Below are 25,059 nucleotides of genomic sequence, written 5' to 3' on the forward strand. Positions count from 1 at the left end.
ATTTTCAGATTTAAATGGAGAGTGTATATATGTAGTCCTAATCTCCCAGTTCATCTCATGCTCCCCTTCCCTGACCCTATGTCCACATATCTGTTCTCTATGTCTGCATCTCTATTCCTGTCCTGTGAATTGGTTCATCTGCACCATTTTTCTAGATTTGGCATGTGTGTTAATGTATGGTATTTGTTTTTCTCTTTCTGACTTACTTTACTCTAAAGACAGACTTTACATCCATTCACATCTCTACAAATGACCCAATTTTGTTGTCTTTCACAGCTGAGTAATATTCCATTATGTATATGTACATCTTCTTTATCCATTCATCTGTCGGTGGGTGTTTAAGTTGCCGTATTGTCCTGACTATTTTAGATAGTGCTGCAATGAACATTGGGGTACGTGTCTTTTTAAATTATGATTTTCTCATGCTATATGGCCAAGGGTGGGTTTACTGGGTCATATGGTAGTTCTATTTTTGGTTTTTCAAGGAACTTCCATCCTGTGTAAAATAGGTAGCTAGTGGGAACCTACTCTACAGCACAGGGAGCTCAGCTGTGTTTTCCGTGATGACTAGATGAATAGGGTGGGGAGGGAGGGAAGTTCAAGAGGAAGGGGCTACATGTTTACATATAGCTGATTCACCTCACTGTACAGCAAAAAGTAACACAACATTATAAAGCAATTATACTCCAATAAAAAAAGTTTTAAATGGTGAGCAGGTTCCAATAACTTTTTTTAAAAAAAGAATCATGTACCATACATATCCCAGAGATGTATTTGAACTTGCATTAATTTAAAATCATATAAATTTTTATATATAATTTTAAAAAGATTTTACTTTTAAAAGAAAAAGAAGCAGGCAGACATCAAACTTCTTATTTGTACCCTTGAAATCTAAAAAAAAAGTGAAAATATTTCCAAACCATTAAAAGATTAAAAGAATCCTATCCCAGATCAGATTCTGTTAATATTTGAATTTATGAAGATATTTATAACAGTGTTTGTTATTATTTTAAAACATGGTAAAGTGCTTGCATGTCCAACAGAGGCAGAATATTTAAATAAATTAGGATATGTGCACGTTATAGCCAAACTTTAAAATGATGGGAAAAATCCATAAGATTTATAGTTGAAAACTGGAAAAGGAAAACTGGAAGTAATCCATGGATAAACAAATGGTACTGTATCTATCCATACAATGAAGTATTCCTCAGCAACAAAGGAAAGTTTGAAGTGTATACAACAACATGGATAAATGTCTGTTAAGAATATGCTGAGCAGAGAAGCCAGGCACAAATAAATCACTGTTTTATTTTGTTTATAGGAAATTCTAGAAAGGCATGATTAATCCTAGTGACAGAAGGCAGATCAAAGATTGCCTGGGGGTAGGAAGAGGAACCGAGAAGGCAATGGCACCCCACTCCAGTACTCTTGCCTGGAAAATCCCATGGACCGAGGAGCCTGGTAGGCTGCAGTCCATGGGGTCGAGAAGAGTCGGACACGACTGAGTGACTTCACTTTCACTTTTCACTTTCATGCATTGGAGAAGGCACTGGCAACCCACTCCAGTGTTCTTGCCTGGAGAATCCCAGGGACGGGGGAGCCTGGTGGGCTGCCGTCTATGGGGTCGCACAGAGTCGGACACGACTGAAGTGACTTAGCAGCAGCAGGAAGAGGAAATTGGTGGCAGAAGGTTAAGAGGGAACTTTTGGGGGGTGATGGACGTCTTCTATATCTTGATAATGGTTGCTCTTCTACAGGTGTACACATGTGCAGAAGTCATGGAAGTGTACACTTAATGGTACACTTAAAATGTGTATGTTTTAGTGTATGTAAATTTTACCTCAGAGAAGTTGGTTTTTCAAAAGCTTTGCTACTTCATAATGGGGGATAAGAGCATATACATGCTTTTTAAAAAGCTCCTTTTGACTACTGAAATTTTAACTACTGGTTATTTCATAATTTCCCCAAACATTCACATATGGCTCTACATAGCTCTTAAAATATGATAAATGCTAGTTTTAAAGCAACGGTAAGTCCATCATTTGCAGTATCATTCTGTCATTGACTCATGTCTGGAAAATATTTAAAAATACAGGAAAATGCTCTTGTTCTCTCTAAGAGGAAGTAAAATTGTATTTAAGATCCTAATTTAGTAAATACACAGTACTTCTTTATGCTTGTTTATACATTTTTCAGAAAAGCCATATTGCTTTATAATTAGAATAATGTGTTTTTTTTTTTTAATCTTTTGGTCTGATCATGCCAATTAGAGTGGACATTTGCCAACAATTAATATGAAAACTTTAAATACTATTGCATTTTGAAAATTGAATGGTTTCACTTTTGGAGGTATATTAATTCAGCCTAAGTTCTGAAATTTGAAGATACATGTTCATCAATGGGCATTAATGAGTACATTGTGTATAATTTGGTGTTGTGTGTGTTTATAGTTCTACTTAGGATCATGTATACATCTACATTTTATTTTTAAAACATTTATTTATTTGGCTGTGTCGAATTTTAGTTGTAATCCTGATGCATGCAGGATTTTTCATTGGTGGTGCATGGGCTTAGATGACCCGCTGGGATGGAATCTAGTTCCCAGACTAGGAATCAAACTTGCATCTTCTACACTGGAAGGCAGATTCTTAACCGCTGGACTACCGGGGAAGTCCCGACACCTACATTTTAAACGCCTGAAGATGATTAAAAAAAAAAAAAAAGCAATAGGTGATATATGACAGTTGAGTAATTTTACCTTTTGGTTTTATTTAGGACCAAAGAGTTAGTATAGGACAGGACTTCATGGATTGTCTAGATCAACTTCCCAGTTTCATAGCTGAGAAAGCTAAGGCCAAATTATCAAGTCAGCTAGAGGCAAGGTAGGTTCCCATACCGAGAGATCACATGTTAGATTTTGCTCTGATATGGTGGGAAAAAAATGAAAGTGTTAGTCTCTCAGTCATGTCCCACTCTTTGCAACTCCATGGATGGTATGTAGCCCACTAGGCTTCTCTGTCCATGGAATTCTGGAATGGGTAGCTTTTTCCTTCTCCAGGGGATCTTCCTAACCCAGGGATTGAACCTGGGTCTCCTGCATTGCAGGTAGATTCTTTACTGTCTGAGGCACCAGGGAAGCCCTGAAATGGTAGAGTAGGCCTGAATTTGAGGATGATTACCTTGGAGTTCTCCTGATCCACACTTTCTTAAAATAATTTATTTCACTATGTGGTCAAGCAGAACAGTATAATGAATCTCAAATAGTTACTCATTCATAAATAAAAAACATTTAAGATGTCTATTGATATATGTGCCTGTCTTCATCTTCATTAGAAAATGTGCAGATACCAAGAAGAGAAAGTGTTCAGGCAGTGGGGCATAAAACTCCGAAGAAAGCGAGTTGGGAAAAAATGAATTTAGAAAGATGATAACAATAACCCTGTATACAAGACAGCAAAAGAGACACTGATGTATGGAACAGTCTTATGGACTCTGTGGGAAAGGGAGAGGGTGGGAAGATTTGGGAGAATGGCATTGAAACATGTAAAATATCATGTATGAAATGAGATGCCAGTCCAGGTTCAATGCACGATACTGGATGCTTGGGGCTAGTGCACTGGGACGACCCAGAGGGATGGTATGGGGAGGGAGGAGGGAGGAGGGTTCAGGATGGGGAGCACATGTATACCTGTGATGGATTCATTTTGATATTTGGCAAAACTAATACAATTATGTAAAGTTTAAAAATAAAATAAAATTAAAAAAAAGAAAAAAGAAAAAATGAAATAAAAAGGGAATGAAGTAAGTATGGCATTCAGGGTACAGGAAGAATCTTTAATGTTGTGTACTAGGCCATTTTTAAGTTCTTTAAAATTTTAATTAAGACTCTTAAAGTCCCAATGAGAGGAATATTATTATTATCACTCTTGTCCTATGAGCAAAGTCAGGAGGCCCAGTGTGAGTAAATAGCTTTGCCAAAGTCACACAGCAGTGAGTGGTACCCAATAGCATAACTCCAAAGACAGCATGTGCTTCTAAACACAGAAGCTAAATTGTCTTTCAAAATTAATAACTTGGTTGATTTGGTGAAGTTTAAAATTCCCAGTTTGACCATGTCAAAAACAAGAGATTAAATTCTTGCCAATGACCTTTTTCAACTGGACTTACTTCAGTTAGCATCAATAAAGCTTAATGAGCAATCGTCTGTGCAAGACCTAGCACCAAGTGTGGGAAGTTTTAGGGATTAAGCTTTTTTGAAGCTTTGTAAAAGGGCAGTTTGATAAAAGCCCAAAATACTATTGGTTTTAAGATTTTTCTCCCACAATTTTATGTCACACAGTAATAATCTGCCAGTAATGATGAGAGTTTTTGTAACAGTTTAGAAATCACTTCCTCATGGGTAATATGTCATCTAATCATCATCATAATCCCAGGATGGACTCTATTACTATTGTTGGTTTTTTATTACTATGATTTCATTGTAGTTTACACTTATGGTTCCGAAAAGTTTAGTATCAGAAAAACTTGCAGGGCCTTTTAAAAACACAGGTCAGTAGATATACCTCAACTCCATAGGTTGTGGGTGGTACCTGAGAATTTGCATTTATAACAAGTTCCTGGTTAATGAGGATGGTGTTGGTCAGGTACCACAATGAGAACCAAACCACTGATTTAGAAAATCCTAACTTAGAGAATTTCGCCCCTTGCCAATGACCTTTTTCAACTGGACTTATTTCAGTTAGCATCAATAAAGCTTAATGACTTCTAAGAGGAAGAAGCAGGCTTTAAATCCAGGTTTCTGTTTTCTAGCTCTCATGCCCATTTTAAGATACTATTCTTTCTCATCTTCTCCTTTTCACCATGATTGATTATTAGCAGCCCTACAAATCACCTTTTAAACATTCTCATTTTCTTGCCTCACAAGAATTTCTGATTAAAAGTGAGATTTGAGTTTGATGAATTTTTCCCCTCTCAATATGACCATACCAGCTTTTCAAAAGAAATTTGGGAGAAATTCATGTAATAGCCATATGCTTTGAAATATCAATTTAGTCTTAAAAGTGTATCCATTAGGAAGTAATTTTATTCTTATAATCTATCTTGTGTGGCATTAAATGCTTGGTTCTTAAAAGACTGCATTGTAAGAAATTCACATTTTAGAGGAAATATACTAGTATTGCTACTAAGTACATAATGTACCTATTTTACTTAACTATTTAAATAAGATGTTTCATCGTTTCTTTAAGTTTGTGTAAAATACCCAACAATCTGCCCCCAATTCAAAGAAAGATGGAAACGCTGCTGTTTGGATATTTTTCTGTTAATCATTTGTGGCACTTGCATTTACTCAGAGGATGGTGGAAAAGTGACATTTGTGTACAATTTAGTTTTTGTTTTGTTTTCTATTTGGAAATAATGTCAAACAGAAAATCTGTAAGAGTAGCACAAAAACATCCATGTACCCTTTACCCAGATTCACCCATTGTTAACATTTTTCCCCATTTATCATTTGCTCTTTTCCTATATACGTGTGTGCATTATTGTTTTTCTGAACCATTGAAATTTGCACATACCATATCTCTCTCTCCCTAAAGACTTCATTGTGTAGGTCCATTTATTGGAAATTTCTATTATACAGTTGCTGTTTTTTCCTTCCCTAGAAATATGCAATCTGTGGGAATATGTCGAATCTCACAAACATCCTGCTTTTCAGCAGAATCGGACACAACTGAAGTGACTTTGCACGCAATATACTTGAATTAGTCAAACTTTCCCTCTCCAGCCCCAACTTTAATTGTGTAGTTGGATTCATTTATTGTCACTTGTTCCAGTGTTAGTTTTTTGAGGTTGTTACTGTTGTCCCTGTTGTTTTGGGTTCCCCTCCCCCATCTTTGTTGATTTAATTTTGTTTTTTGAATATGTAGAGCTTCTCGAAGTCAAAAACAAACAGAAAGATATATTCAGAGAAGGTTGATCCTTCCTATATGCCTTTGAATGGAACCTTCAATGCATCCTTCCCATGCCTTGAATGGAACCAGCTTCATTTTTCCCTAGGTTGTCTCTTGAGTGCTTCTTTTTGTTTGCAAAGAGGAGCAGTTTCTTTTTTGTAGTGGGCAAAGAAATTTTAGATGTATTATAGGACTGTTGAATTGAATATGGAAAGGGAGAAATCTGGGGTGATAGATTGAGAATATGTATTGTTGGCACTGTATTTTCAGGGTAAATTAGAAGAAGTGAAATTGCTAGGTTGTTAAATACTGTCAAATTCTCTTATAAAGGGAATATACCACTGTGGACTCCCACCAGAAGTGCATGTTAATGCCTGTTTCCCACATCTCTACCAACAAAACATATTGTCAAGTATTTGATTTTTATCAGTTTTGTCAATTTGATGGTGGTGGTTTAGTTACTAAGACGTGAGAGTCAGCTCTTGAGACCTCATGGACTGTAGCCTGCCAGGCTCCTCTGTCCATGGGGTTCTCAGACAAGAATACTGGAACGGGTTGCCATTTCCTTCTCCAGGGGATCGTCCCAACCGAGGGATTGAACCCAGGTCTCTTGCATTGCAGGCAGATTTTTTACCAACAGCTACGAGGGAAGCCCCTGTCAAATTTGATGGGACAGGAAGTATCTCTTGCATTTCTCTTATCATGAAATTGAGCATCTACTCATAAGCTATAATTTTTCATCTTTCTGTGAATTATATGTTCAAATCTGTAGGATTTTGGTGGTTTTGTTTTTAAAATTAAAAGTTTTTGTGTATAATATATGAGATCTTTTAAAGTTATGTTGCTGTTTTTCAATCACTAAGTCATGTCTGTCTTTTTGCAACCCCACAGACTGCAGCACTCCAGGCTCCTCTGTGAAGGAGTTCTTGGGCCTAGAAAAGAAAACAATGGTGTCAAAGGCCCTTGCTGAATCATCTAACTTCGGGAAAATAAAACCGAACTTTAAGTTCTGCCCTGATGCTCCGGGCCGGTTGAATCTACCTGGGACTTATCACCCCCTGCCCAGAAACCTCTCACCCCCTACATCTGCCCAGGACTTATCGCCCTGGGTTCAACTACAAATGCCATCTCAACTAAAGATTACCCAAAACGTTCCGCCTGACTAACGTTTCCCTTATCGCTTCCACAAACCTCCCTTTCAATATGAAGCCTCCTGTAGAGCTCAGCCTGGCCGTTAGGCTGACTGTCGCCACTCCTTGCCTAAATAAAGGTGACCCACCTCCATTGAGGTCATCTCTCCTGCATTTCTGCCTAGGCCTGAACTATACCTTACATTCTTGGTGCTGAAACCTGGGAGAGGGCGAGGCACTCGTGTCTCTCTCTCTCGCTCTCGCTTTTTCTCCCTCTCATTATTTTCCCTTTGCCTGGAATCTGGGAACGTGAACTCCTGAACACCCGCCGAGCTCCCTTTCTGCCAGGGCTCATAAGCTCCCCTTGGGCATGCCTAGTGCCTTCGTGAGCGGTGCAAGCCTTGTGCTAAGGCTTTATTGGTGCTTTGCGTACCCCCAGGCCTCTGGCTCTACCCCCTTTCCCTCTTTCTCTCTGACGACCTCCGGAATAGAGAACTCTTGCCATTCGACCGCTCTATGTGCAACACTCCACTCAAGCTGGCCCCTAGATTAAGGTAAGATCCAGACGGTGTTCTAGAGATGCCCTAAAACAGTCCTCTCCAGATCCCAGGAACCCCCAGCCTAAGGCCACCCTGTAAGCGATGGTGGGGGACACTTCACCTCGACCCAGAGCTCTCTTCTCATAACCCCTATTGTGAGTACGGGTGATGACTCGAACTCCCAATAAGAGCCTCTGTTGCCTTTTCATTATTGGGTCTGGCCAATCTGTCCCAAAGGATTCCCCTCTGGCCTGTGATCTCAAAAATCTCAACCCACTCTTACTCACTGAACTCAAAGTTAACTGCTTAAAACAACTGTGTGTACAGATCTGGCCTCAATACCAATTGGACAATCAAGACCGCTGACCTGAGTTCAGCACATTTGACTTGAACATTCTTCAAAATCTCACTGACTTCCTTAAATGGAATGGCAAATGGTCGGAGGTCCCATATGCCCAAGCCTTTGGGGCCCTTTGGAGCAGGCCCTCCCAATGCAAGGCCTGCTCCACCCACGAGGTCCTTTTATGTACCTTGCCTCCCAAGCAAAAGGGCTCTTCTTCTTCAACTAACCGCAGACCGCGACCTTCCACATCCCTAAAGTTCAACCCTACTCGCCACCCCACCAACCCTCTCCTTCCCCCTCATCCAACTCACCTCCTGGCCCTGAAACCTCTCTTGACTCCCCCGCCACCCCTGCCACACAATCATCTACCCAACACATGTTTCCCCTGAGAGAGGTGGCAGGATCAGAGGGCCCCACCCGAGTCCACGTGCCATTTTCATTGTCAGACATGAGCCAGATAGACGAAAAGTTAGGATCATTTTCTGAAAATCCTACCAGATAGAGAAAAGAATTCCTGAGACTCTCCCAGGACTGTAACCTCTCATGGAGTCACGTATAGTATATCCTAAATGCCACTCTCATCCCAGATGAAGAAGACCGTATCTGGCAAGCGGCAAAAGCGCACGCCGATCACTTGCATAACCAAGAGCGGGATAGCCCATTTACTGATGAGGCGGTGCCTCGGTTAGATCCCCGCTGGACATACCAGCCTGGTGACCCAGGTATCAGGAGACTCAATCATATGATTACCTGCATTCTAGAAGGAATGCAGAAAAATACTCATATCCATGTCAATTATGATAAAGTCAGAGAAATCACCCAAGGGGAGGATGAAAATCCAGCCTTATTCTTGGCACGCCCCACAGAGGCAGCCCAGAAGTAGACCAACCTAGATATCACCACCCCTGCTGGGTTACTCTACCTTCATGTTCAGTTCATCAGCCAGTCTGCCCCTGACATTAGACGCAAGCTTCGACAACTAGAGAAAGGCCCTGAGACCCCCCAAAGAGGCCTTCAAGAAGTAGCCTTCAAAGTGTTCAATAATAGAGAGGAGGAGGCTAAGAGAGAAAAAGACTGTGAGAGGGAAGCTAAATATGCCTTTTTGGTGGCAGCGATTAAGGGAAGAGATCAGCCCGGCCCAAGTCATCCCAGACCGGGGCTTAAGACTGCTCCCCCACCCCCTGGACCCTGCTTCCAATGCAACCAATCAGGACACTGGGCAAAGGAGTCCCTGAACCCATAGCCTGCCACAAAAGCGTGTCCAATCTGTGGTCAATGGGGACACTGGAAGATGGACTGTCCCCAGGGATGCCCTGGCACCCCTGGGGAGGTCCCCACCTCCCAGACCTGGAGAGTGGAATGTCCACAGGGATGCCCTGGCACTCTTGGAGAGATCCTCACTTCTCCCCAGAACCCCAGCCCAACCCTACGAGAGTTGTTCTAATGATGGCACCCGGGTTCCAGCCCCCCGGCCCGTGTCCTGGACATGAGCTCAGAACTTAGGGGTAGACTGGGTAGCGGCCGGGAAAAAGACCTCCTTTATAGTAGACACTGGAGACACTTTCTCTCTCTTAACTTCCTGCTCTGGCCCAACTCAAGAGTCAGAACTCACAATCAAGGGGGGTCTTTAGAGTTCCCTTAAGGCCAAAATTCAGCCCTCCATTACTCTGTCAATTTGGAAAATCAACCCTCATACACTCATTCCTCATAATCCCTCAGTGCCCAATGGCACTCCTAGGGAGAGATTTGTTATCCAATTTGGGGGCCTTTACTACCATACCTTCTCTCAATACACTCTCTATATTCTGCATGCAGATGGCCCCTGGACTGTCCCTCTCCCTCCACCCCTGGCCTTCCCTTGGATCTACCCGCCTTAGACTCCCACGTCTGGGACACTGATCACCCATTCATAGCCAAACATCATCCCCCAGTCCACATTACCCTAAAAGACCCCTCGACTATAATCACCCAACAACAGTACTCTCTCACCCCAGAGGCCCACAAGGGACTTAAGCCTATCATAGACCATCTTCTTCAAGCCTCCATCTTAATTCCTACCCATTCACCACACAACATGCCTATTCTGGCAGTAAGGAAGGGACCAAACTCTTGGAGACTGGTCCAGGATCTGCAAAAAATCATTGAGGACATCATGTCGACATTCCCAGTAGTCCCTAACACTTACACCCTTCTGTCTGCCATACCCGTGACTGCAACCCACTTCACCATATTAGATCTCAAAGACGCCTTTTTCACCATCCCCCTCAACCCCCTCTCCCAACCCCTTTTCACCTTCACCTGGCAAGACCCAGAGACTCATGTTTGCCAACAACTAACATGGACAGTTCTCCCCCAGGGGTTCAGAGACAGCCCCCACTTTTTTGGACAGGCTTTACAAAAGGACCTACAGACACTCAACCTAGCCTCGAGTCATCTCCTCCAATACATAGATGACCTCCTCCTTTGTAGCCCAACCCAAAAACTTTGCCTCCAACATACTGCCAAACTCCCCAGGGCCTTGGGATCCTGCGGTTATCCGGCATTCCAATCTAAGGCCCAAATAGCCCAGACAAATGTCACCTTCCTGGGGCTCTCCATATCCCACCAACAAAGAACTATTGTCCCAGATAGAATCCAGGCCTTAATTAACTGTCCACTTCCAAAAACGAAAAGGGAGCTCCTGTCTAGCCTTGGCTTCCTCAACTTTTTCCGTATCTGGATTCCTAATGCAAAGCCGCTCTATGAGGCAACTAAAAGATGTCTGGATGAGCTCCTCTTTAACCCCTCCTCGCTGGCCAATCTTCTTTGCCAGCTCACCCAGAGCCTCCTCCGAGTGCCAACTCTCTACCTGACGGATCACACCAGACCATTCTTTCTCTTTGCCCATTCCAACCAAGGACAGGCCCTGGGACTTCTGTGTCAGCGGGCCGGGGACACCTGGGGTCCCATAGCCTATCTGTCAAAGCAGCTTGACATGGTGACCAAAGGGTGGCCTCCCTGCATACAGGCCATGGCTGCTATCGCAGCCCTCATACCTGAAGCAAATAAACTCTCTAGGCATGCCCCTTTAACAGTCTGTTCTCCACACACCTTCCGAGACTTACTATCACATCAGGCTTTCCTTTCTCGTCCCCCTTCCAGGGTACAGGTCCCACATGCCTTTCTTCTCGACCCTCTGCTCTCATTCTCCCCCTGCTCTCTCCTTAACTCCGCCAGCTTATTACCCATGTCCTCTACAACAGACCCCCTCTTACATAGCTGCAGCCTAACAGTAGATCTTACCCAAACCCCTTCCAACATTTAACAGATCAGCCCATCCTAGTCCCAGACAGCCAACACTGGTTCACTAATGGCAGCTCTCAAAAATCCCCACCCTTTATGGCAGGATATGCCATCATCCAGGGGGACCTTCATCACAATCAAAAGCTTCACCTTTGCCACCTCACACCACCTTCCAACAGGCAGAACTGATAGCTCTCACTAGAGCTTTGACTCTGGCTAAAAATCTAAGGGTTAATATCCACACAGACTCTATATATGCCTATAACATACTTCACTCAAACATCCTAATATGGAGAGAAAGAGGTTTCCTAACCCAAAAGGGATCCCCATTATTAATTCAGACCTGATCCACAAACTTCTAGAGGCAGCACTCTTACCAAACAAAGCCACCATCTTCCACTGTAGGGGACATCAAAAGGGAAGTCTCATACCAACCTATATAACAATGCTGCAGACCAGAAGGCAAAGGAGATAGCCCTGTCCCTTCCCTTCCTCCAGTCCCCTGTCATCTTAGCCCTGACTCCATCCAACCCTCCCACCACCAGAGAAATTCTCTCTTATCTACACTCACTCTTTTATCCCTCATCCTGGGGCTGAGCCCCTTTGGCATGATGTACAGAAGGCCCATGCTCCCTCCTGGACTCCCCGTGAGTCTCCTCCCGTACCAAGCTTCCTACATGCCTCTCTGCTGACGGAACTCCACAATGCCCTCTGGAAACACATCAACCACAACTTGCCCACCCCTGACCCCCAAGCCCCCTTGCCCCCTTTACAAATTTGGTACATGCTCTACCTGTCTGATAATCCCCAGGGTAACTTAAATGGCAGGGACCATTCAAAATCATCCTCCTTACCCCGACTGCACCTAAACTCAAGAAGGTCACCTCCTGGGTACACCTCTCTCGGCTAAAACGGGTCACCTAGGATCCTGGGCTGCCCTCCTTAACTGACACCGATCAGGTCTCCCTCTCAAGGACCACCTCCTTAAAAATCACCCGGTGACATCTCCTGTCAACCATCTGAGAGGACACTGAATGACCTGGACACTCCTCAACCTACAACTCTTCCTGCCCCAACTACTACAAGACCTCTGGACTAACAGACAGATCCATGACTCCCCTGTTCCTAGTCCTTGCTGAATTCCCCTGCCTTCTGGCTAGTCCCTGCCCCTGCTCAGACATTTATTCCTATGTTCATTCCTCATGTTACAACACGGCTCCAAGACCATGGACCATGAACCTTGGGGCGGGGTGGGGGTGGTGGAGTCTAAATCCCTACTCTGTTAAAGTACAAAAGAGAAGGAGTTTTGTGAGCATCTGCCATAAGCCAAATGGAAGAAACATGTTTCCATCCTATTACTCACTGTGGGTACTCAGATGGGGCGGTGGGTACTAGATCAATATAGGGAAAAGAAACAAGAACAAGTCATAAAGAACATAATTTCCCAGTTACAGGCAACCTTGAGCCTTATAGACCTCTTTTCCCAATTACAGCCTCTCCTAAAACCTCCCTCTGACAACCAACACCTTACCCGCCTTCTCAACTCTCCTTCCAATTCTTCCAGTACACGCAACACATTGGATATGCGTGTCACTGTCTCCCTCACCACACATAGCAATTCCCTTACCCTCAACCTGGTTGTCACAGGGCAACTATACCTCCCCTCCCCTACAAAAACCTCCCCTCCCCGACACAACTCACTGGGCCAGTCTCTGACAGTGTCCTTCTCTCAGCCTTTTCAAACCTAACCTGTATCAACTACTCTATTTGTGTTGTTCACAACACAAATAATTGCACCAACCTGGGAATCTTCATTCTCTGCAGGACCTACGCATATTCATGTCTCCCCTTTGACCCCCCTGGACCTTGCATCTTGGTCTTTCTGACCCCAGGTCTAACATTCCTCAAAGAAGAAGAGATAGAACAAAGAGTCTATCCACAAAGGGAACTTTCCCACCAAAAAAAACAAAAACAAAAACAAAAACGAGCTGTCGTAGCTGCACTCCTGACTGGGACCAGCATAGCAGCAGCCCTAGGCACAGGGACTGGGGGCATCTCGACCTCGGCTTATTTCTACTACAAGCTGTCCCAAGAATTTCATGAGGATATGGAGCAGGTAGTGGAGTCCTTCGTTTCGGTTCCAAGACAAATTAACTCATTAGCTTCTGTTGCCCTACAAAGTAGGCGAGCCCTGGACCTTCTCACCGTGGAAAAAGGAGGGACCTGCCTTTTCCTAGGAGAGGACTGCTGCTCTTTTGTTAATGAAACAGGCATAGTCCAGGGCAGAGTCAAAGAACTTAGAGACAGAATTGAACTCCGTAGAAAAGAGTTACCAAAAAAAAAAAAAAGAGTTACAAAACCTTTACAGTCCCCAAAACCTGTTCCAACAGGCCCTCCCTTGGTTGCTCTCTTTCTTGGGACCATTGGTACTTATCACTTTATTTCTCTTATTTGGACCCTGTCTCTTCACTCTCTTTTAAAGGTTTCTCCAAGAACGGATTTGGGCCATCTCTTGAGACCAGGTCAAGACCATTATTCTTGAGAGCCTCACCCCGACCTCAGGAAAAGGAGACCCTGGGCCCTAGGATGATCCTCTGTTCCAGACCCAGAATGTTGCCCCTATCCAGCAGGAAGTAGCCAGAGAGATACGGTGCCCTTTTCCCCATTTTTTATGATTTCAGGGTCTGGAATGAAGGAGTCCTGGGGCCTAGAAAAGAAAACAATGGTCTCAAAGGCCCTTACTGAATCATCTAACTTCAGGGAAAACAAAACCGAACTTTAAGTCCTGCCCTGATGCTCTGGACCAGTTGCATCTACCTGGGACTTATCACCCCCTGCCCAGAAACCTCCCATCCACTGTTCAACTACAAATGCCGTCTCAACTAAAGATTACCCAAAACGTTCCGCCTGACTAAAGTTTCCTTATCGCTTCCACAAACCTCCCTTTCAATATGAAGCCTCCCTGATCCCTCTTACGTTCAGCCTGGTTAGGCTGACTGTCGCCTCTCCTTGGCTAAACAAAGGTAACCTACCTCTGTGGAGGTCGTCTCTCCTTTTCTGCCTCAGCCCAAAATGTATCTTACACTCTGTCCTTCACTGTCTCCCAGAGTTTGCTCAAAATCGTGTACATTGAATCAGTGATGCTATATAACCATCTCATCCTCTGTTGCCCCCTTCTCCTCCTGCCCTCAGTCTTTCCCAGCATCAGGGTCTTTTTCAGTGAATCGGCTCTTCACATTAGGTGGTCAAAGTTTTGGAGCTTCAGTTTCAGCATCAGTCCTTCCAATGAGTATTCGGGGTTGATTTCCTTTGGGATTAACTGGTGTGATCTCCTTGCAGTCCAAAGGACTCTCAAGAGTCTTCTCCAGCACCACAATGCAAAAACATCAATTCTTTGGCATTCAGCCGTCTTCTTTACTTATGGTCCAACTCTCACATCCATACATGACTCCTGGAAAAAACACTGGGCTTCAGACACTGGGTGGTTCAGACAGTAAAGAATTCTCCTGCAATGCAGGAGACCTGGGTTTATTCCCTGGGTCAGGGAGATTCCCTGGAGAAGGGAATGGCTACACCCCAGTAATCTTGCCTGGAGAATTCCATGAACAGAGGAGGCTGGTGTGCTACAATCGATGGGGTCACAAAAAGTTGGACACTGCTGAGCAACTTACACTTTCACGTTTCACTGGAAAAACCATAGTTTTGACTATACGACCTTTGTCAGCAAAGTGATGTCTCTGCTTTCTAATATGCTGTCTAGGTTTTTAATAGCTTTCCTTCCAAGGAGCAAGCATCTTTTAATTTCATGGCTGCAGTCATCATCTGCAGTGACTTTGAAGACCAAGAAAAAACATATCACTGCTTCCACTTTTTCCCCATCTATTTGCAATGAAATGATGGGCTCAGATGCCATGATCTAGGTTTTTTGAATGTTGAGATTTAAGCTGGCTTTTTCAAAAAAGTGTTATATATTTCAACTATTTTCTCCCAGTTTTTCATTTCCCTTCTGACTTTGCTATGTGCTTATGCTGTGCAAATGATTTTAATTTGTCAGAAGTCAGATTTTTAAATTTTATTTTTTGGTAATTGGATTTTTTTCCCTTTCCTCATCAGACATTTATTGAACATCTACTATAAACCAATAGTTAATAATGAAGAAAACGAATGAGAGGCCAGCTGATCTTATGGAGTTCACCTTCTAGTTGAGGGAGAGAGACAAAAAAACATCAGTGAAGATGATAGATTTCAGATAGATTTCAGATCCGGATTTGGGAATCATCATTAGCCTTTTTCCTATTCCAAGGTTATAGAGAAATTCACTTTTAATAATAATACTTGTATAGTTTCTATACATTTAGAGCTCGTTTTGTAGGATAAAAGGTAACAGGATATAGATTTAGCATGCAAAAATCATTAAGCATTTAACTATTTAACGATTGTTAACATTTAACGATTTGGAAGATATGTTTTGTTGTTGTTGTTGCTGAGATATTATATGGGGAGGTTTGAAATCAGATAGCCACCATTGTTTTCCAGTTGGAGATCTGATGCATTTATTTTAACATAATTAGAAATTCTTCAAGCAGATATCTTTTTTGTGCTTGCAATGCAAAGAATGATATAGGAAAACTAATAGAATGCCTCTTTGTATTAAAAAAAAACTGAAACTCACTCTTCAGTGATAAACACAAATGCAAATGTGACTTATATTGTCAACAATTTTATCTTCTGGGCTGATAAAAATATGTCACCCTACTAAGAGAAAAAGCAAGAGAAATCTTTCAATTAACTAAATAAAATTTCCCAATTTATGTTGTAAAATAATATTACATTATTTTAAAATTTTGGAGGAAAATATCAATAAAAAAGAAAAAAATATCCATATTTCCACTGTTTATTTTTCTTTTTTGAGGTAGTTGGGGTGTAATCTCATTTAAGTCTTTGTATGCATACAAAACCTCACATAGGTGAATCATAATATCTGTTCAATGTTATATTCTTCTCTTTTCAGTTAACATTGTATCCTAAACTTTTTTTTAGTATTTGTACAGTCTTCATCATCATTGTTGTCAGTAACCATTTAGAATTCCATTAGCTGAGTTTAGCATATTTTACTTAGACCTCGCCGTATTGTTCTCATAGCCCTCGTACTGGTCTCTTCATTTCCACTTGACTCATATACAATCAGTTTTTCGGACACTGGCCTGAGTAATCTTTTAGAAATTGTATCAGATCCCCCTGAAAGTATTTCATCTGTTTCCTTTGCACTTTGAATAAAATTCAGATTCCTTACCAACACCTGCAGAACTACACACCTGTTTTTCTCACTTCTTACCACCTTTTCATTCTTTCTCACTGTGATTTGCGGAAGAGCCTCTTGGATCTTCCCAGAAGTACCAGTCAGTTTCCTGAGTCAGAATCCTAGCTCATGCTAGTCCCTCACTCTGTAGCAGGTTTCTCCCCACACCTTCACCTTCAGACCTCACCTGAAAAGTTATTTCTTCAGACTCCTTCCTTGATTCACCCTCTGTTCCTGTCAATTAAAACACTAATTAACATGCCTTTGAGTTAATTTGTATGTATATTAAAATTTGAGGACCACTGGTCTAGAAAATTGCTGTCCAAAAAAATATAACATGAGCCACATATGTAAAATTTTCCATAGCCACGTTTAGAAAGTACAATGAAAGAAGTGAAATTAATTTAAGGATATATTGTATTTACCTTGATCACTCAAAAATATAACTAGAACATGTAATGAAGATATCATTAATGAGATATTTTACATTACTTTTTATTTGAGGTCTTCAAAATCTTGTGTGTATTTTATATAGCAATCCATCTCAATTTGTGTACTAAATTTCCATCAGAAAACCTGATCTGATTTTTGACTTCATAAAATTTCCAGCTGAAAAAGTAAATATACGTAACAAAGTTGTTCCAAATATACTTAAAAGTTTTCCAATAAGTGAATGAAACAGCTGTTTTGAAATTTTAATTTAAAAAGGTAGTTTATCAGTTGCACTAGCCACAGTACAAAGATCCGATAGATACAGATGGCTATTGGCTACCATATTGGATCTCACAAATGTAGAAAATACCTGAATGATAGCATGAGGCTGGTTAACTGACTCTACACCTTGGGCACCAAATATTATATTAATGATCCTTTTCTGGCCTGGATGACTTTGCAATGTATATGCCACCCTCAGAAAAAGTAAGTTCTGTGTCTGACTTTATCTTCACGGCATTTTCTTTTGTATTTAATATCAACTGTGTATGTGATCAGTAGAGCTATAGTCATAGGCCTGTGATTTCATTGCAAGAGAGACTAGCATATTGAGTTTGGGGGGTCTTCCTTGAGGAGGTAGGTGTGCTTAGGTGGAAAATTTGCAAACACTGGAGAAGCACTAAGAGGGTGCTGGGCAGTCAGAGAGGTATGGTAAATAGCCGCTGCATGGCCCCACTAGAATGTAAGCTCTCAAAGGTAGGAGCAGCATCTATTCCATTCATGGCTATTTTATCCAAAGCTTTAAACACGATTTGGCTCACATGGCTGTTCAATCATTTGATTCATATCAGCAAATGTCAATTAAGAAATGTAAAACACAAGTTCATTTCTGTGTCTGGGGAAAATCAGTTTTAATGTTACACTCTTGTGAGGGAGATATATACTTATCTATTTGCTTTTAACCTCTGTTACTGCTAGGATCATTTTTCTGATATCTTCCAGGGATTTCTCCAGATGATAAATTATAAATGGAACATGGATGATAGCAGAGCTGAAGGGCAGAATGACCTTGAGTACACACCAAAGAGTGATTTACCTGGTGATTTGGGAAGATATGTCCGTCAGGAAGCTTGCCAGCCCACAGACTTTTTAAAGAGAAACTGACTTGACTGCAATACTGCTCAAGGGAAACTGCAGGCAAGTATTTTAGTACTCACTGACATTTTCCCACCATAGACTTTTTGAATGGATTAAGAAAGGGCATCTAAACCAAAAGTAGTGAGTCCTTATATTAGCAAGCAGTGTATGGCATTACTTGGAACCGAAAGGTAATTTTAGCCCACTAGATGAATTCAAATTAGGAAATTCCAAAATAATGAGACAGGTAATAGTGGGAGCTGAAAATGGAGGAGGGTGATGCTAGGAGATAGCAGCAGCAGCAGCAGAATGAACCATTTACTGGCCTAAGTAAGGAACAATTATGAATCAACAGGAGGAAGGAGGTAGAGAAAAACTGAACTTAATTGTACAGGTGTGTACATATGTCTTAGTCTGTGCAGATTGCTATAACAAAAATATGATACTGAGTGGTTTCTAAAAAAAACAAATTTATTTCTCAGGGTCCTGGAGGCTGGGAAGTCAAAGACAGCCCTACACATACATATATTCGTTCTATCCCAAACTCCCCTCCCATCCAGACTGCCTCATAACATTGAGCAGAGTTCCATGTGCTATACAGTAGGTCTTTGCTGGTTATCCATTTTAAATACAACAGTATGCACATGCCCATCCCAAACTCCCTAACTATTCCCTCCCCTCATCCTTCACCTTGGCAACCATAAGTTTGTTCTCTAAGTCTGTGAGTCTCTGTTTTGTAAATAAGTTCACTTGTATCATTTCTTTTTAGATTCTGCATATAAGGTGAGACTATTTATAATAGCCAAGGCATGGATAAATATCATATGGCATTCCTTATACATGGAGTCTCTTTTATGAGGGCATTAATACCAGTCATGAAGGCTCCATCCAGATGACCTAATCACCCCAAGAGACCCCACCTCTTAATACCATTTCTTTTAGGGATTAGGATTTCAACATAGGTAGTTTGGGGGAACACAATCATTTAGACCATAGCACAGAGAAACACAGACCTTTCCTGGTGGCTCAGTGGTAAAGAGTCACTCCACCTGCCGGTGCAGGAGAATGCCAGAGATGCAGGCTTTATCCCTGAGGTGAGAAAATCTCCTGGAGAAAGAGTTGGCAACCCACTCCAGTATTCTTACCTGGGCAATCCCAGGGACAGAGGAGCCTGGTGAACTATATAGTTCATGGGAGTGCAAAGAGTCAGACACAACTGAGCATGCACACACACCCACACACACACACACACACACACATATATATATGGTGCTGGCTCTTTTCTTCTCCATGAGTCATCCTTTCAGAACTTCATATGAGAAACCGTTAACCTTAACTTAGGTTTAATGTCTAATTATCTTTTGGGTTTTGAGTGAGGGTCATCTCTACAGTAGAATTTCCCTGACTTGCCAGTGAAATCTTGCCTTCTGTGCTTCTTCCCCCCACCCCACCATTCATTTCTAACACATTTCACCACCAAAGTTAACTTATTCATTGATTGGCTTACTGTTTTCTGTCAACTACTCCATGTGAATACAAATGCCATGACGGTAAAGACCCTAAATATCACATACACTATTGTATGCACCATGTCCCCAGTGATTCCTCACATGTTGTGGGTGAGATATAGATATTTGTCAAAAAAATGCAGTAAGTATAAATTGATAATGACATGTAATAATAATGTGGTTGCTGGAGAGAGAGTGAATGCTGTAAATAGTGAAATACTTGTGTGAAGATCAAGGGCTTTTACCACTGAGTTCCTCACAGCCTCCTTGGCTCCTTCCATTTCTCACCTCTCCTGAAGTCTGATTTGTTTCTCCTGAGATCATAGTGTAATTTAGGGTCAGAAGTATTTTTTTAAATTGGAGTATAATTCCTTTACAATGTTATGTTAGTTTCTGCTGCATAATTGCATGAATCAGCTACATGTATACATATGTCCCCTACCCCTTGAGTCTCACTCCCTCCCCCATCCCACCCACCTAGGTCAGCACAGAGCACTGAGCTGAGCTCCCTGTGTTATGCAGTAGCTTCCCACTAGCTATCTATTTTACACATGGTATATATGTCAGTGCTACTCTCTCAATTCATTCTACCCTTCCCTTCCCCACCTCTGGGTCCACATGTCCATTCTCTGTGTCTGTGTCTCTATTCCTGCCCTGCAAATCTAGAAAAATGATACTGAAAAGTATTTTTTAAATTGAGGTGTGATTGACATGTAACGTCATGTTAGTTTCAGGTGTATAGCATAATAATTCAGTGTTTGTGTATATTGGAAAATGATCACCACAATAAATCAAGTGATGTCTGTCACCCTACATAAATACAAACATGTTTTGCTTGTGATGGGAACTTTTAAGATTCACTTTAATAGCAACTTTCAGATATGCAATAAGTATTATTAACTGTAGTCATCATTCTTTAGGTGGCATTGTTGTTTAGTCCCTAAGTCATGTCCGACTCTTTGCAACCCCACAGACTGTAGCCTGGCAGGCTTCTCTGTCCATGGGATTTCACAGGCAGGAATACTGGAATGGCTTGCTGTTTCCTTCTCCAGGGGATCTTTCCAACCCAGAGATTGAACCCATGTCTCCTGTACTGGCAGGTGGGTTCTTTACCAATGAGCCACCAGGGAAGCCCCTGTATATGGCATCAGCAAGGCTTATTTATTTTATAGCTGAAAGTTTGTAATTTTTGGCAGGGTCAAAATATTGGGATATGTCTTTCTGTAACATTTTCCAAGTTTTTTGTGTTTTAGATTAAAGAATAGGGTATCTTTCTTGTACTTAACCCCCTCTTCCTTAACCTGGTAATAGAAGTTTAATTTATCTCTAAATAAGAGGTCCTCAACCAGGAGAAATCTCCCCTATCTCCTTCCACCACAGAAGACATCTGATAACCTCTGGAGACATTTTGTTGTCATGACTGGGAGGGTCAGTAGCCACCAGGGATGCTGTAAATATCCTACCAATGCACAGGACAGCTCCCCACAAGTAAGAGTTATCTATTCCCAAACTAGAACAGTGCTGAGGTTGAGAAACATTGCTGTAAATGATCATCCCATTCATTTATCTTATATAGATGATATAGTGTTTACATGTTTACTTTGTCCCAAATCGAAGAGTTTTCTGTCACTTAATAGAAGAGTTGAAATAGAGAAATCACCATTAAGGATACTTCCCATTAACCAGGTAGATCGATTACACACATGTATGTACCCTCTCTCTCAAACTTCACTAAAGAAGAATTAAAAGTGTACCAGTTGATAAGGTCAAAGAGAATAAAAGACCAGTTGATAAGGTCAAAGAGAATAAAAGACAAGACCCACGTGGGCAAGAGATGGCTATGAATTTTGGAAGCCAGAAAGTCAGTTGAGGAGAAGTACCTGGCCTAGTAAAGGGAAAAGATACCTCAGCTTAAGTATCAGCAACAGATAATCCAATTGCAATGCTCAGAAGTTGGAAGTATCAGGTAACTTGGAAAGTACCAGTAGGGAGAAGAATGAGACCAGAAGGACTGGTTTAAAGTTTAAAACTGGTTAGACTTCATGTCTTTTATGCAACCATGAAATGCCAGTTACTACACTTTCCTTTTCCTCTCCCTTCTGCTTCACTCCCTCCAACCACTGTGCCCATCCTCATTCCTGTCTACCCATATTTGGACCCTGGACAATCTGAACAAGAGAGTTTCTGGAATCAATGTCCCCCAAGCAAGTGGGTAGTGGTATGAGAATATGGTGTTGGACTCAAGTCTTTTTAGTCCTGGTAGACCATAGCGAGTTCAAAGTATTTCTAAATATGGCAGGAAGACTTGGAGAATTTCAAGAAGAGAGTTGTCATGATTTGATTTACCTTTTAAGAAAATTACTCTGATTGCTAGTATGGGAAATGGCTTCTAGAAAAACAATGATATAAGGAAATAATTTTGGAGAATAGATTTGTATTTCATGGTGATTTGGACCTGTGTGGTAGCAGAATAGATTAGAGAAATGGATGACCCTACTTTCACCATGGAGGTTAAAGAGTGAGAAAGAACTGTTGATAGAATACATGTAAGAGATAAGGGTAAGGAAGGAACAAGAGATGACTTTTAGATTTTTATGTTGAACAATGAGGTAGATGTTAGCCCCATTCACTGAGATGAAGAAGGCTGAGAAAGGAAAGGTTTAGGGCTGGGACAGGGGGCATTGGGACAGGGGGCATTGGGACAGTTGATAAGGTTCGCCTATGTTAGATGCCTATTTAGATATCCAAATGGAAATACCAAGTAGGCAACTGAGAGATTGCTCAGGGTCAATATTAAAGCAATGAATTTGGGAATCACTTGTACATTAGTGGTGTTATAGGTTGAACTGTGCCCTTTAAAAAAGATAATTTGATGTTTTAACCTTCAGTACCTTAGAATGTAAACTTTTTTTGGAAATACGGTCATTGGAGAAGGAAATGGCAACCCACTCCAGTGTTCCTGCCTGGAGAATTCCAGGGACGGGGAAGCCTGGTGGGCTGCCATCTATGGGGTCGCACAGTCGGACACGACTGAAGCGACTTAGCAGCAGCAGCAGCAGCAGGTATAATTAGTCAAGTTAAGATGAGATCATAATGAAGTGGGTGGCGCCCTAAATCCAACAAGAGACTCAGAGATACAGGCACACAAGAAGAGAGGACCGTGGGAGGACAAAGGCAGAGGTGGAGAGATGCAGCTGTAAACCAAGGAAAGCCAAGAATGGCCAGCAAACCATCAGAAGCTGGGGAGAGGCAAGGAAGCATTCCCCTACAGGATTCAGAGGGAACATGGCCCTGCTGACACCCTGACTTTGAACTTCTAGCCTCCAGAACTGTGAGACAACAAACTGCTGTTAAGTCGCCTAGCTGGTGGTACTTGGCTATTGTAGCCCCAGGAAACTAATAAGATGGAATTTAAAGTCAAGGACTTAAATAAAAACATTCAGGGAGAAAAAAATACATAGACTAGAGGGCGAAGAACTGAGTCATGAGGCACTCCAAGTGAGAGGTTCTATGTCATCGTCCCAGTTTCTGACTGATTGCTAATTCCAGTGGTAACCAAGTGCTTCCTCCCACGTAGACAAGCTTAAGATATCCTATCTAGGCCCTCCAGACATTTTGATCATGGTTTCCCTTGATTTTGTGGTTCTGTCTTTTAGAGTGACTCATACCAGTGCTGCCTTACTAAGACAAGAGACAGAAAAGCTGGCAACCTTGTAAAGTGCCACATTTATTACCATATGTTAAAGGAGTTTATGGATGTGTCGAATTCACTGCTAATAAGCAAAGGATCCAGAATACTAGGCTCCGAAGATTTCAGAACTGATTCTCTTTTCATTATCACCTGTTATAACAATCCTGAGAGCAGGCAGCCTTGACATTATGGACATGGTGATGTTCTCCTTCAGTGGATGCGCAGACCCTCCTACACTACATCTGAGCGTCCCATATCATAGACCAGATGAGACATTAAACCTGATGAGGAGGAAGTCCTACCTTCTGTCTACTGGAATGAATGACCCTATATTTTTATAGTTAGGATCTATAATTATCCAGCTATCATAGCAGGTTTCTTGTATATATTCCCTCTTGATTATGAACAAGATATTATATACTTTACTGAAGGTCTGCCATTTTCCCTTTCTCTATGATCACAGATTTTCTATTTGTTTCTTAATTTGAGAAGTAAGCAGGGGTACAACAATATCTCTCTTTTATAAGGTTAATTCAAACTTAGGAAACTAAAGAAGTTTCTTTATTAACTGCTTAAGAGCTAAAGATGAATTAAATAAATCTAGTGTTTTAGCCTATCCATCACAAGATCATATTAGAGGCTTCATTTTTTGGTTTAGAGTCTTTCCCCAGACCTCTATTCCCAAGGCTTAACCAGCATCTCTTCCTATCTGAGGTTATTCCATCGACTTGTGTTCTGACTTCCATCTCCTAGTTATAGTCCTAAGAGAATATTTTCCTGCTTGGGTCTCTTATTCTGCATTTTAGCATCTCTTTCTTTCTTCCTAGTTCTTTTCCTCAGTGTGTAAACATAACTGCAGATGTTATAAACTGAGAAGCCCTGTAGTCTCTTTGGTGATTTTAACTGGCGTGCATAAGTTTTTGGCAAACCCGTGTCTCTACAGATTTTGCTGCTTCTTTGAGAGATGCGCTTCTGCTTTATGAATATATTTATAAAGTAGTCTGCTTGTATACTGTAATTTATTCCCTGAGATTGTGTATATTCCTGCTTGAGCAGCTGCTTTCTGGAATGAGGATCTCAGATGTAAAGGATTTCAGGAAAGACACAGACATAATTTTAGACATACTGGAAAGAAATTAGAAAAAGGAAAGACATTTGTTTCTGAGTGTAAACGTCTTTGATTTCTAATCAGTGGTGTTGTCTAAGTGAATGACAAGGCTGCTGAGAAATGACTTGATACAGAATTACTGTGTTCAGATAAGATGTTTCTCTGGGGATCAGTGGAAAAGGCTACATCTCTGTGAGGGTGGGGAGGGGGTTTCTCTTTAAGGGAGAAGATAGTCCCTCAGTGAATCTGATTAAGTATCTAGAAGAGTGTATACAGGCTCAGAGTCATGGCACTTTGGGGGCATTCATGGAAAAGTGACCTTCAAGACTAGATAATAAAACATTATCTTCATATTTCTTCACTTCCCCTCCTCCACTGCAAAAACAAATGTCTTTCCTCTAATCCTGAGAATATGCAATGAAACATAATGGTTGTGCTCTTAGTGACTCATGGGGAATGATGAATTTACCAGAGAAAAGATGAAGAAATATAGCATTTAATTAATGAATAACTCCAGAGACTATAAATTGGATGTCTATACTTAACTATATTTGGAAAATAATTTTAGGTAAATATTTTTGTTAGAAATAAAGCAGAGTGAAATGAAAGTCAGTAGGTTGTGGTAGGAAAAACAGCAGAGTA

This window comes from Bos grunniens, chromosome 1 (genome assembly GCF_055505025.1).
Source record: "Bos grunniens cultivar Pamir isolate PY7600 chromosome 1, Bosgru_T2T1.0, whole genome shotgun sequence".
In the NCBI taxonomy this organism is placed as follows: Eukaryota; Metazoa; Chordata; class Mammalia; order Artiodactyla; family Bovidae; genus Bos; species Bos grunniens.